We start from the raw sequence: 12,946 nt of genomic DNA, 5'->3' as shown, positions 1-12,946 counted from the left end.
GTATTGACCTCTGAAGAATCTGCTTAGGTCACCGCACGTGGCGATGACTGATGGAGGGATGATGGAGTATGGATGGATATCCCTGTCCAGTCTTCCTTGTGACATCACTGTGTCTTAAGCGCAATTGAGATGGTTGTACACAGTAAACAAGGCTGTGTACTGATTGTTAGTTAATTACATGTAACATTTTGGAGGGGCTCCCATGGGAAGAGCAGATACAATATTACACACAAATACCCTAAAATACGTTACTGCACCCTGCCATGTCTAGTTTGCATACTACAATTTGGCATAAATCTGAATTGCATCAAGCTCCATACTTTCACTTACTGTTTAAGCAAGTTTCTGTGCTTGATGCCAATCCGTGCGGTTTTACATTTCTGAGGTCATTTTCAGAGTTTCCTTGAACATTTGTTTCTAAATGTCAATGAATGTAATAAAATAGAGGCCGACACACTTAAATGATGTGCCTGCGAAAGGCAGCGTGACTCTTGTGTGTGTTAAATGTAGTCATAGCTTATGCCCACTTCACTTGCCGGTCATCAAACCCACAAAGCCTCGTTATTAGACCTATAGAGCAAGTGACTTATGGAAATGTTAAACAAGTAATACAGAATCATTTATAACTTGCTTGGAAAAGTCCGATTTGTATCTTTACAATTACTTTTTCTATTAAAAAACACAAGAAAGAAGTAATACCTTGTTTGTTATTTGGTTGCAGACCTGACCGTGATGAGAGAATATTACATATAAATAAAACATAACATACAGTAGACTCACACAGAGAGGTCTTTGTTCTTGACAGCGTACTTCCTGCATGGCTCCTGTCTCATCAATGTAATGTAATGGCGGCTGAACGTCACCACTTCGAGAGCACTTCAACACTTTGTAGGTGTTTCTCCTTCTACAGACTTATTTCCTAAAAGCCATCTAACCCAGCATGCAGACCATTACTGCCCTCTACAGCCCACAATCTAAACAGCAGCTCACAACTACACAATACAACAGTCGCTGCAGTACAGTACAATTTGCTTCAGTATAATTGCATGCACATTTTTTATATGCTAATGTATTAACTTCTTTTTGGAAAAATGTGAAGTTTTGAAATTCAAACTGCAAAGTGGTGATGGGCGACCCATTATTCCCAGCTACAATCAATGGCTACTGGATATTTAACAACTGCACCAAGGAATATTTACACACACACCAAAGCAAGATCAACATCTGTGTGGCCTAGCGTTGTCCCTAGCGTGATGAAAGTAAGAAAAGTTTATTTTTCAGACTCCCAACCCCAGCGCATGGAAGTGGGTACTTTTGGTAACGCTGGAGCCGTGTGAAACACCACCCAGACAAATGGGCACAATGATGCAGTTTGGCAGGCCTCAAAGGCCTTTCTCTGCATTACAGGACATCGGGAACGAGTCACATTTTCCACTGGGGCGCGTTACTGTGACGCACGTTTATGTCCAGAGACAGCCACGGATGCCGGGGGATCGCATTCGCCCGCAGATGTATATGTCACTTCTCATTCGGCCATTTCTTTATTCAAAGGCATAATGCTAATGTGTTAAATGGACCGCCATTATTTCAAATAACTATGTTATTCTTTAAGAGGACCTTAAAGCTATCACCAGGACTGCAGTGCCAAGCATCGCCTGAAGGGAGGTACTCAAATTCTATTCTCAAATATCCTATTAGTAGTGACTGTAAACGGATATCCCAATAATAATTACACCCTGACCAAAAGCATCTAGTAATGAAAACAACAGTAATTGAGCATTCTAAGGGAGCAGACAGCTAAGGAATTCCACCTTTCAAAATGGAGCCAGTGATGCAGCGGAGCTTGAAAAGGAAATTGAAAGGACGTCAATGAAAAAGGAAGCAGTCAGAAGGTAATAAGAGTTCAATATGTCAAACGAATGACTGGAGGTTGAATGGTCGTTCATATCCACGCTCACAGCAAAGCCGTAATGTGTCAACAACGTTCCGTGTGGGAGGTCGTCCCCAAGAGGAAGCTGCTTGACACACACGAGGCACGAATTCTGCAGCTCTTTCAACGGAAATGATCATCATATGTCTCCACTGCATTAGGAAAGCAAAACAACCTGATGAGATGACCGAGGAGCCCCCCGGGCGAGGACTTGAGATGGAAATGAGGGTAAAAAGCTTTGCTCGCTTTGACAACTAGAACATGAAACCTCATTTAATGAAACAGAGGAGAGCAATAGCATCAACATGAACCGGATTTAAACACCATTAAAAGGTTAGCGTGGCATGTATTTACATAACAACTGCACAAAATCCCCAAGTATGTAATAACACAAGTCATTACGTTTGTGCTTCCAGCTGATCCTTTTACTAGAGGTGACTAGCTTAGCATTTCTTTTACAAAATAAATACCATACTAATATTTGGCATTTAAAGGCACATATAAACACATAGTGGAAAGACAGTATGTGTGATGCATTCACAATTAATGAGTAAATTAGACTATTAAAAATGTTTTTTGTAAATTACATTCATTTTCTACCGCTTTTCCTCACAAGGGTTGCGGGGGGGTGCTGGAGCCTATCCCAGCTGTCTTCGGGCGATAGGCGGGGTACACCCTGGACTGGTCGCCAGCCAATCACAGAGCACATATAGACAAACAACCATTCACACTCACATTCATACCTATGGACAATTTGGAGTCGCCAATTAACCTAGCATGTTTTTGGAATGTGGGAGGAAACCGGAGTACCCGGAAAAAACCCACGCATGCACGGGGAGAACATGCAAACTCCACACAGAGATGGGGGGGAATTGAACCCTGGTCTCCTAGCTGTGAGGTCTGCGCGCTAACCACTAGACCGCCGTGGTAATGTAAACAGTACATGCTAAATAAAAAAAAACATAGAAATGTATAATCCGCAAAGCATTCTGGGTAGCTTCTGGTTGGAAAGTGTGTGTGTGGGCTTCCCAGCATGCCTTGCGGGTTAAAAATTAGTATAAAATTGTATTGTTTTTTCATTTATATTACTGTATACATGACTAGTGACCCACAGACATGACTACTTTCTCTGCAACAAATGGCCTAATTATGGAGATTGTAGGCAAAAAAATTTGTTTTTTTCCAACCATCTGTTTTCTATGCAGCGGCACGGTGGTCTAGTGGTTAGCGCACAGACCTGACAGCTAGGAGACCAGGGTTCAATTCCACCCTCGGGCATCTCTGTGTGGAGTTTGCATGTTCTCCCTGTGCATGCGTGGGTTTTCTCCGGGTACTCCGGTTTCCTCCCACATTCCAAAAACATGCTAGGTTAATTAGCGACTCCAAATCATACCATAGAGTGTGAATGGTTGTTTGTCTATATGTGCCCTGTGATTGGCTGGTGACCAGTCCAGAGTGTACCCCGCCTCTCGCCCCAAGACAGCTGGGATAGGCTCCAGCACCACTGCGACCCTCGTGAGGAAAAGCGGTAGAAAATGAATGAATGAATGAATGTTTTCTATGCCGCTTATCATCATTAGGTTCGCGGGTATGCTGGAGCATATCCCAGCTGTTTTTGGGCAAAAGGCAGGGTACGTTCATGGGGGGAACATACAAAATCCACACAGAGATGTCCAAGTGGAGAATGGAATCCAGGTCTTCCCATCTCCTGACTGGGTTTTCCCAACACAAAAAGGGTCTACCGTGTAGCCACAGAGATCCACAATCCTAATCCTGATACTCATTCATCATCAAGTGCAACAGGAGTTGGAGCATTAGAAGTTGCATTTGCTAAATGCTGATGGACTCTGTGTGATGTGAGGATGTGCAATAAATGTCTTTTTTTCTTTTTATACTTGTCTACCGTCCTTGGGTTTGTCCTACTGTGTTTAGTCTACATCGTGTCTTGTATGTATACCTTACCATAAACATTTACATTTGTATAAATGTTCGTGAATATGTTCTGTTCCCTTTTTAAATCAATAAATAAATAAATAAAAAATCACTGTGCTCTACCGAGTGACACTAGTTAAATATGACAATGCACACACAAAAATGATTTCATGCACTTCAAATCGTTGTTTCCTTTTATGCAGTACAAAGCAAAAGACAAATATAATCATTTAAACCTCCACCACCGGTTTAGCTCTTAAACAGGACTTTTTCCCCATCTGTGGAAAGAATCAAAAGAGAAAAAATGTCCCGGTCCCAACAGCAAAGTTTAGGCCCGAGACGTACAGTACATAGTTCAACACAGAGATTTTCAGTGATGGAGGAATAATATTTGTAGCAGATGCAGACATGAGCAACGAGGGACTTTACAATGATAATAAGAGCAGAAGGATCAAGATGATTGTTGTTCTTTAAAGCAATTCAGAGACTGTGAATGGTTGTTTGTCTATATGTGGCCTGTGATTGGCTGGCCACCAGTCCAGGGTGTAACTCGCCTCTTGCGTGAAGTCAGCTGGGATAGGCTCCAGCATACCCCCTAATGAGGACCTCTATGGAAATAATCCACAGTATAAATGTATGATTTACTCACCGTCATTTTTCATTGTAGGAATGCATACAAATAATGAAAATAATTCAAAAAGTCGGAAAAAATATTACAATATAATGAAGTGACGGCTGACAGATGTCAGAGAAAGGCGGAATCATACGGTCCGGTAAAGTTCAAACGGTCCAGTGGGAGTACGGCCTTAGTCCGGTCCGGTCCATCATCATCATCCAGGTGTGTTAGTTCCACTAGCAGCCATTTTCTTCTGCTTATCCACAGAAGCCCAGACTCGTTTGTCTCCGTGAATTTCTGCAGTTTCACAGGGAGGACACATTTGATCTCCGTCCCGAGGCCTTCTCGGGTACTACCACCATAACTGGCTCCTCTCAGCGTGGAGAACCACAAGTGGGAGTAGGGGGGCATAAATCAACTGGTACTTTTGTCTTCTGGATCTTCATCACAACGACGCAGACAACCTGTGTGACCTTACACAGCTTCTTAGCGTCAAATTAGTGACTTGCTCCTCCCTGAGCCATCAGGAAAAGAGCGAGTCTACATGTAGACCCGTAAGTGGATGCGTTGATGGGTAAAACATGGTCATATTGATGCTGAGCGCCAAACATATTAGCATGAGAAAACGGTTTGAAGAAATAAATCAAACGGTGCAGGCTGTTATTTTACAGTAAGAACTCCATCTGCACCGTGTACAAAGCAAGCAGAAGATACTTGAGAATATTCCGCCGAGGGATCCATGTTGGAGGTTGCGGGTCTCTGAGCTGGCCAAGATGAAGAAAACATGTACGGTCTGTGAGAATGAATTGTGGAGGCAATAATCAACTTGTCATTCTCCTCCTTGTGGCAGGAGTATCCGACGCACGCATGATGTAGAGCTCACGCATGTTATAAATCCAACCTGTCTGCACCGTGAGGATGGATGATCCAAATTTATCTCTTCCCCTTTTCAGGAGACCCAATGTAAACACACCGAGCTTTAGACCCTCCACCTTGTGAGAGCAGTTAACATCAGTCGGTGTGAAACACGTTTTTTTACAAGACCTACACTTTCTGTCATGCCCTCAATCAGTCCATGTTTTCCCCTGATAGGTGCCGTTTCCTCCCCTAAACCACCCCCTGAAGACCCATTAGTACGCAAACTGTTCACAGAAAATAGACCCAGTCTAAGGAAACATCCAGATAAAGGCGTAATACCGAAAGAATTCCAAGGGGGTTCTTCGCTTGTCTCTGTCCGGTCGTTTTCACTTTTACACTCCCTTCGCCCTTCCTCCTCTTCATGGTTTACTTTTCCTCCTCATTCATCTGTTCACCCCCGTGTCTGAGCAAATGACTCTCCGAGGGTGAGCAGGTAAAACCTCACCTATAAATCTCAGCGCTGTGTCTGTCCATCATTTCTCATAAAAGCCCCTTTGCTTTTTGGAGTAGCATTAACTAGATTGGGTGTGACCAGGATGGATAGGATCAGGAACAAGTACATCGGAGGGAAATTTCATGTTAGAGGCCTTGGAGATAAAGTCAGAGAGGCCAGACTGAGATGGTTGGGACATGTCCAGAGGAGAGATAGTGAAAATATTGGTAGAAGGATGCTGCCAGGTCAGAGGAGTAGAGGAAGGCCAAAGAGGAGGTTTATGGATGTAGTGAAGGAGGACATTCGGGTAGTTGGTGTGAGGGAAACAGATGCAGAAGGTTGGATGGAGGAGATTGATTTGCTGTGGCAAATTGTCCATAGGTATGAATGTGAGTGTGAATGGTTGTTTGTCTATATGTGCCATGTGATTGGCTGGCCACCAGCCCAGGGTGTACCCGCCTCCCACCCGAAGACAGCTGGGATAGGCTCCAGCACCCCGTCAGCGACCCTCGTGAGGATAAGCGGTAGAAAATGAATGAATAAATGAATAATACTACAAGTGTCAAGGTGACTGTAGGGCTGTTATTTCATGTCTGGAGGGCTCTAATAGTGTTAAAAACCATATTTAGAAGTCCGTAAAGAGTTTATGATACTGTCAAGATGCATTAGTGCAAGTGAAGTATGCTTTTGTATGTCATTGAAATGCTTGCTAGGTTATGTAGTGTGACATTAATGAATGTGCCATGCCAGAAGATGGCAGTATAGAGCTGAGGGTGTCAATATTATTGCAATAGATCACTCTAATTTTTCATAGATCATTACTTGTCTCAACCTGAATGCACGCTACATTAAAAAAAAACATGCAACCTGTTCCAACGTATTCTCATCCAAACAAACAGCTCCCCTAAATGTTTTTCAACCACATAACTCCAGTGTAACACACCATAAATCAACATGCAATTTGGATATCATTTCAATTGGCTGGGAAGGCCGTACAGACTACAGTGGGACATTTATTTTCATTCGCAACTGCACATTTTCCTTTTGCCAAGACTGTAAAAAGTGATCATAAATGTTTACAGCACTTTCCAAACACTTAGAAAGTTGTATTTTATGACATGAAAAGTAGATGGCTTCAGAGTCTTTTATTAGGCCAAAAGTGCATAGTCACTTATGAAGAAATATTCATGCAATCCATCCTCTAACTTCAGCACACGTGTCATCTTCATCCTATAATGTATATTACATTACATGATATTATCTTTCCATGCATCCCCCGGGGGCGCGCGTGGGCGTGTCTGACTGTTTCTTCACTTACTGTATTCGCGCCATTATTTCATCCACCACATTAGACATTATTATTTTTCCTGTCAAAAAAAAAAAAAAATAGACAGCTGACACATGATTTTTGTTACAGACGTCACTTTGATTTCCGCCAACATTTTTGCTCTGCTGGACAGCGAAAGACATACATGCTCAATTATGTTATGTTGTCTTCTCACCTACCTATTTTTTGCATTTATTAAAATTAAATAAATAAATAAATCAAGAATAAAGAAAATCAATCAATCAGTAATAAATAAATAAATATTATAATAATAATAATAATAAAACGGCAAATAATAAAAACTTAAAAAAACATATATAGTTGGCGGGTAGACAAATGATTTTTTTCAGATTAAAATGAACAAAGCATTATTAGAGCCCTGTAGACATGACAAAACACGACTATAGTCACATTTATACTCTTTTTATTTACAACATATTGCGCAACTGCAGGGTCTTGAGACACATGCTAACTCGCAAACTAGAGAGCTAGCGACCTAAACGGTAGCCTTCAAGTTATTTCCTTTCAACTTAAAAAAAGCCAAAAACCTACCACTTCCACACGGATAGGGAGGATAACTATTAACAGTTATTTAACCTTTAACATGAACATTAATCAAACGTAATAATTTTTTCTGGGTACATGATACCATACAGCATCCATATCAAACTTGCGCGGGCCGCACTAACATTAAACTTTCATATCAAGGCGGGGGCCTCAAACTAGTGTCCTGCGTGCCACATTTGGCCCGCGGGCCGCATGTTTGAGACCCCTGGCGTATATAACACCAAAATAACAATTCCATCTAGTGGAAGTGACATAATTTGCCTGTCACTATAAATCACTAGCATAAATAGATGAACAAAGATACATTAATTGTTGTAAATATATCATCATTTTCAGAATACATATGGAGTGGAACCCCTGACTCGGCAGATGTTTTCAATACACTTTTTATCTTGATTTTCTATTCAGTTTTACAAATGTTAATCTAAGGTTCTTGATGTTTTAATAGTGTGTTACATTTAAGTAAGAAAGTAGGTTCTCACTGTTGACTTGACTTAAATGTCAAAAAGATGGATGCATGAGGGCAAGGGAGCGCCCACAATAGTTTCTAGTGTGTGCTGAATGGTGCATGTATGTGCCGTGTGTATTTTCGGCACCACTAAATGCCTCCATATAGAAAAACTCGGAAGGGTTCTGATGTGTTTTGTGTTGCTGTTGAGTCAAGCTGTGTTTCTCTGAGGCCCCCACAAGCATCATGGGTGGCCACTTGGGCACACAGCCGAAAACACACAAATGCATATAAACTTAAAGAGAGGTGTATACAATTATCAGTGCACTGCATGTACACATCCACACACACACACACACACACACACAGTAGACTGGCACATATACATTCTTCATCCGTCTATACTTGAGCCTGTCACAAGCATTAATGCGCACAAACATAAAGTAAACACGTGTAACTTCTGCACAAATTCATTTCGACACAAGCGCACACAGAACAGCAATCACACACCACTGCTGGGTCGTAAAAACAAACTCCTCCAAAATATGGCATTTGTCCTCTGATTAAACACTCACATTCCAGGGGCCTGTGTTTGGCCAAGCCGGGCAACAGGCATCACAGTGACAGTCGGACGTGGGGTTTGTCCCTGTGATCGCTCATGAAGGGAAGCTTTATAGCACAGCCAAGTCCATAGAATCCGCTTTAAATGCCCCCCCCCCCGTTTGCTAACAAGAATGGCGGCACCCACTCTACTTCCTCACCTGCTAGTCACAACCCCACAGAGTCGGGAAAGACAAAGACAAAGGACCCAGAGGTCAATGAGGCTTGAAGGGTGGAGGGACCAAAGAGCACTGAAAGTCAAATCCACTGAGGTAACATTGATGGGGTTTGACGTACTTTGGTTCTTCCTGTTCCTTTCTTCCGTCAACAAATTACACTCATTCCTAATGAGTTACTTTTACTTGAAAAACTTGACTCATAAACTAATGGTGATGATTTTACATTTTTTTATGTTTTTGAAAATGATCTACTATTTTGTACAGTTTTATGCATTTATTATTCTTTTTATTTTTTATTTCATAAAAACAAAAAAGAAGAGCAATGATTTCATAAAATAAATTCAAATTGTAAAAAAAAAACATTTTTTTTAATAACTTAAATAGAAAGAAGGTTTGACGGCGCTATCTGCAGAGAAGACTGAATGCCAAAGCTAAAGATCCAGCAGAGGGCGCTGTCTCTCATGTCAATTTGCTCAACATTTTCCAGCAAGAAGATGTTACAACAAGACATAATGTTGTGTAACTGCATGATTTGTAAGTGCAATACTGACACTGTATACTTGCAACTGTATATTAATGTGTAAAACTGAATTTAAAATGCATATAATTATGAGAGGCATATTATATCAAAAATAAGATTTTTTTAAGGGTTTTACCTTTCAATGGCATATACATATATATATATATATATATATATATATATATATATATATATATATATATGTATATATATCCAAAGATTTTTTTTATGTATTTTTATGTCAATTTCCAGGTATTTCAGATCACATTTGAAGCTTAAATTCCAGACCTGCACCTGAAATTTTATTGATAAACGCTGCATGAAGAAAAGAGAAGGCAGGGGGAACTGGGAGCTGTGGTGCGTGTAGGTCTCCAGTGATGTGAAACAATCCCATACTGGCCATCTCGCTGTTTGTTGACTTCATGTTCAGCCATGCAAATCTTATTAAAGGAGCAAAGCTACTCTGGTCAAAAAAATGGGCTGCAGTTAACAAGTTAGAGAGTATGTGGTAAAAGTAACAAGCTCCAGACACACACAAACACACACAGACACACACACACACACAGACGTATTATCCCCAGATACGACAAGGACAACTTTATGGGACAGCTGTGTAACCCAGGGAACTGCAAGGGGAATTTTGCGGAGAAATGTAACAACAAAACTAAAAAACAAAGTTCAAATAATACTCGAATTTGGTCTATAGGAGGGGTCTCAAACTCAGTTTACCTGGGGGCCACTGGAGCTCGGGTCTGGGCGAGACTGGGCCGCATCAGGTTTAAAAAAAAAAACAAAAACGCATTTATTAAAAACAGAAAAATGAATAAACTTTACTTTGGTTCCGATTACACTGTTCTCAAATATCTTCCTTTTTATTTTTCTACACAAAATAAGATGAAAAATAAATAAACAAATCAAGAATAAAGAAAATCCATCAATCAGTAATAAATAAATATAATAATAATAATAAAATGGCAATTAATAAAAACTTAAGAAACATATAGTTGGTGAGTAGACAAATTATTTTTTTCAGATTAAAATGAACAAAGCATTATTAGAGCCCTGTAGACATGACAAAACACGACTATAGTCACATTTATACTTTTTATTTACAACATATTGCGCAACTGCAGGGTCTTGACACACATGCTAACTCGCAAACTAGAGAGCTAGCAACCTAAACGGTAGCCTTCAAGTTATTTCCTTTAAACTTAAATAGCAAAAAACTTACCACTTCCACACGGATAGGGAGGATAACTATTAACAGTTATTTAACCTTTAACATGAACATTAATCAAACGTAATAATTTTTTCTGGGTACATGATACCATACAGCATCCATATCAAACTTGCGCGGGCCGCACTAACATTAAACTTTCATATCAAGGCGGGAGCCTCAAACTAGTGTCCTGCGAGCCACATTTGGCCCGCGGGCCGCATGTTTGAGACCCCTGATCTAGATATTGCATAGCTATTGAATACTATGAATCACATACTGATGTTTACTGTAGTTTATTTGAACTGGACCAAACACGGCTTGTGAACGCAACCCCCCAAAAAACACTGCTGAATTAGAACTTTGCAGTGTCATGGATCTACCTGGATGGTCTGGTGATGCTGACTGCAACCCAGTCCACCAAATTATAGATTTATGACTATTTCGAGACTTGCATCCACTTTCTGCAGCCAATAGCTCTTTGGCGAAATCCTACTTCAAATTCTAACGTACCAGAATTTCTCTCTGCTAAGTCCAGTTCTGTGAAAATGCGTGCAAGCTTGAAGAAGCCCAGTGAGGAAGAAAACACTGGACTCCAACACAGAAGACTAAAGCTGTATCCCAGATGTATGCTATGCATCAAGCATTTTCATTGCCGTCTATTGGAATTGGCGTCCAAATGGCTGTGGATCCAAAGGTCTTTGAGTGGCTTTATGACTGGAGATCTTAATAAAGTGTCTGAGTCGTGTCCCCTTCTGGGTGCCGAGAGGATGTGCCTCCAAGAGCTTTGCAGGCCTTTTTGAAAGGATCAGTCAGGAAGAGATTTCCTGACTTCAATCCATCACCGTCTTTGTGTCTCAGTCTCTTTAAACATTGTTTTAAGAGGTGAGAACGTAGATTACCTCCTGAATCTCCTCCGCATGCACGCTCCCAAAGGTCTCGGCACATCATCACGCACTGGACCACCGTAACTTTTCATGAGCGCCGGGTCTCTCTCTTCATTCCGAGATGAGCTCATGCTTGGAACATGGACTGCATCATGTTAATGAATGGCTTTGATGAGCTGGTGAAAGACACCGTTGGGAGCACAAAACAGAGCGAGATGGAAAGTGAACATTTATTAGCAGCGCTAAGCACAAAGTAAAAACATTAAGTATTGATTGATGTTGCCGGGTTGCTTGCTTGGTTTGTTAGCAGGATTGTGCAAACAAACTGCTCAAACTGTGGAAGGGTCAAAGTTGCAACGTTGTCCATCTAGAAAACAAAACATCTCCCTCCAATTATGTCATCATTCATCAATGCCGGCCATTTTTGATGATTTTGACAGAGCCCTGTAGACATGAAATGACTCCCCTATATTCATCCTTACGCTCCCATTGTGCTTTGTTTACAACACATTGTTCAACTGTAATGCACCGGCTACGGGATCACCGCAGGGACATAAGAGACGGCTAGACACAAGCTACTTAGCTAACTAGTTAGCCTTTCCAATGTACTTATTCCAAAGTGTTTCAAATGGAGCGGGGAAGAAAGACAAATTAAGAAGCCCAAACCTTACCACTTCCACACGGAATGGGAGGAGGCATAGTGAAGGTAATGTAGTGTAATTTCATGTGTCATCACAGTTACATTGTGTAACAGTGTGTAACTGTAACAACAATACAGTGGTAGCTCGGTTTTTGTTCGACAACAAACAAAAAAATGCATGAAAACTGAGGTAATTTTTCCCGGTCAATAATACAAAGTCAATGAATCCATTCCAGACACCCGAAAATATTAACAAAAAACAAAAACCATGCAAAAAATAATGCATAATATACATAAATGACTGTAATGGAACATATTCTTGATGTGTTTGGACTACATGGACTACAGTGTTTATCATCTTCTTTAACAAATTGTTGGCACTCCCAACTTTCATTAGGAGTCACACTCAATCCAGCACAGAGCAAAGCGACTAATTTGTTCAGTGCAATATTGTACAACAGTGTGCAACAACAGAGGCAACTTTTGTTCTTAGAATATCTCCTTATGACTGATGTGTTCAATGTGACTTGGTTTTTTCACAATTTCCCCATTTGTATGATCCTGTGTGTGCAAGATAGCTAAAATTGTATTTAAGTTTTGGTATTTTATAATGAATGGGGAAGCAATTGTGGTGTGGCGTTTATAGCGTTCACATCAGACGGTAAGTACTGTAGTTTTCCTGGTATATGGAGCCGCTGTTTGTTTTTTTCATATAAATTGGCTTATCTATACC

The 12,946-nt window shown here is 40.7% G+C and overlaps 1 long non-coding RNA gene across 1 annotated transcript in view; it reads right to left on the bottom strand.

Annotated features, from left to right (window-relative positions):
* LOC144898116 (uncharacterized) overlaps positions 1–12,946 on the bottom strand; it is an 84,202-nt gene that overhangs the window by 13,185 nt on the left and 58,071 nt on the right. The window lies entirely within an intron of this gene.

The sequence above is a fragment of the Doryrhamphus excisus genome, linkage group LG2 (genome assembly GCF_037039965.1).
Source record: "Doryrhamphus excisus strain RoL-2023G ecotype Guam linkage group LG2, RoL_Dexc_Guam_v1.1, whole genome shotgun sequence".
Taxonomy (NCBI): domain Eukaryota; kingdom Metazoa; phylum Chordata; class Actinopteri; order Syngnathiformes; family Syngnathidae; genus Doryrhamphus; species Doryrhamphus excisus.
This window is presented reverse-complemented; position numbering and strand designations above follow the sequence as displayed.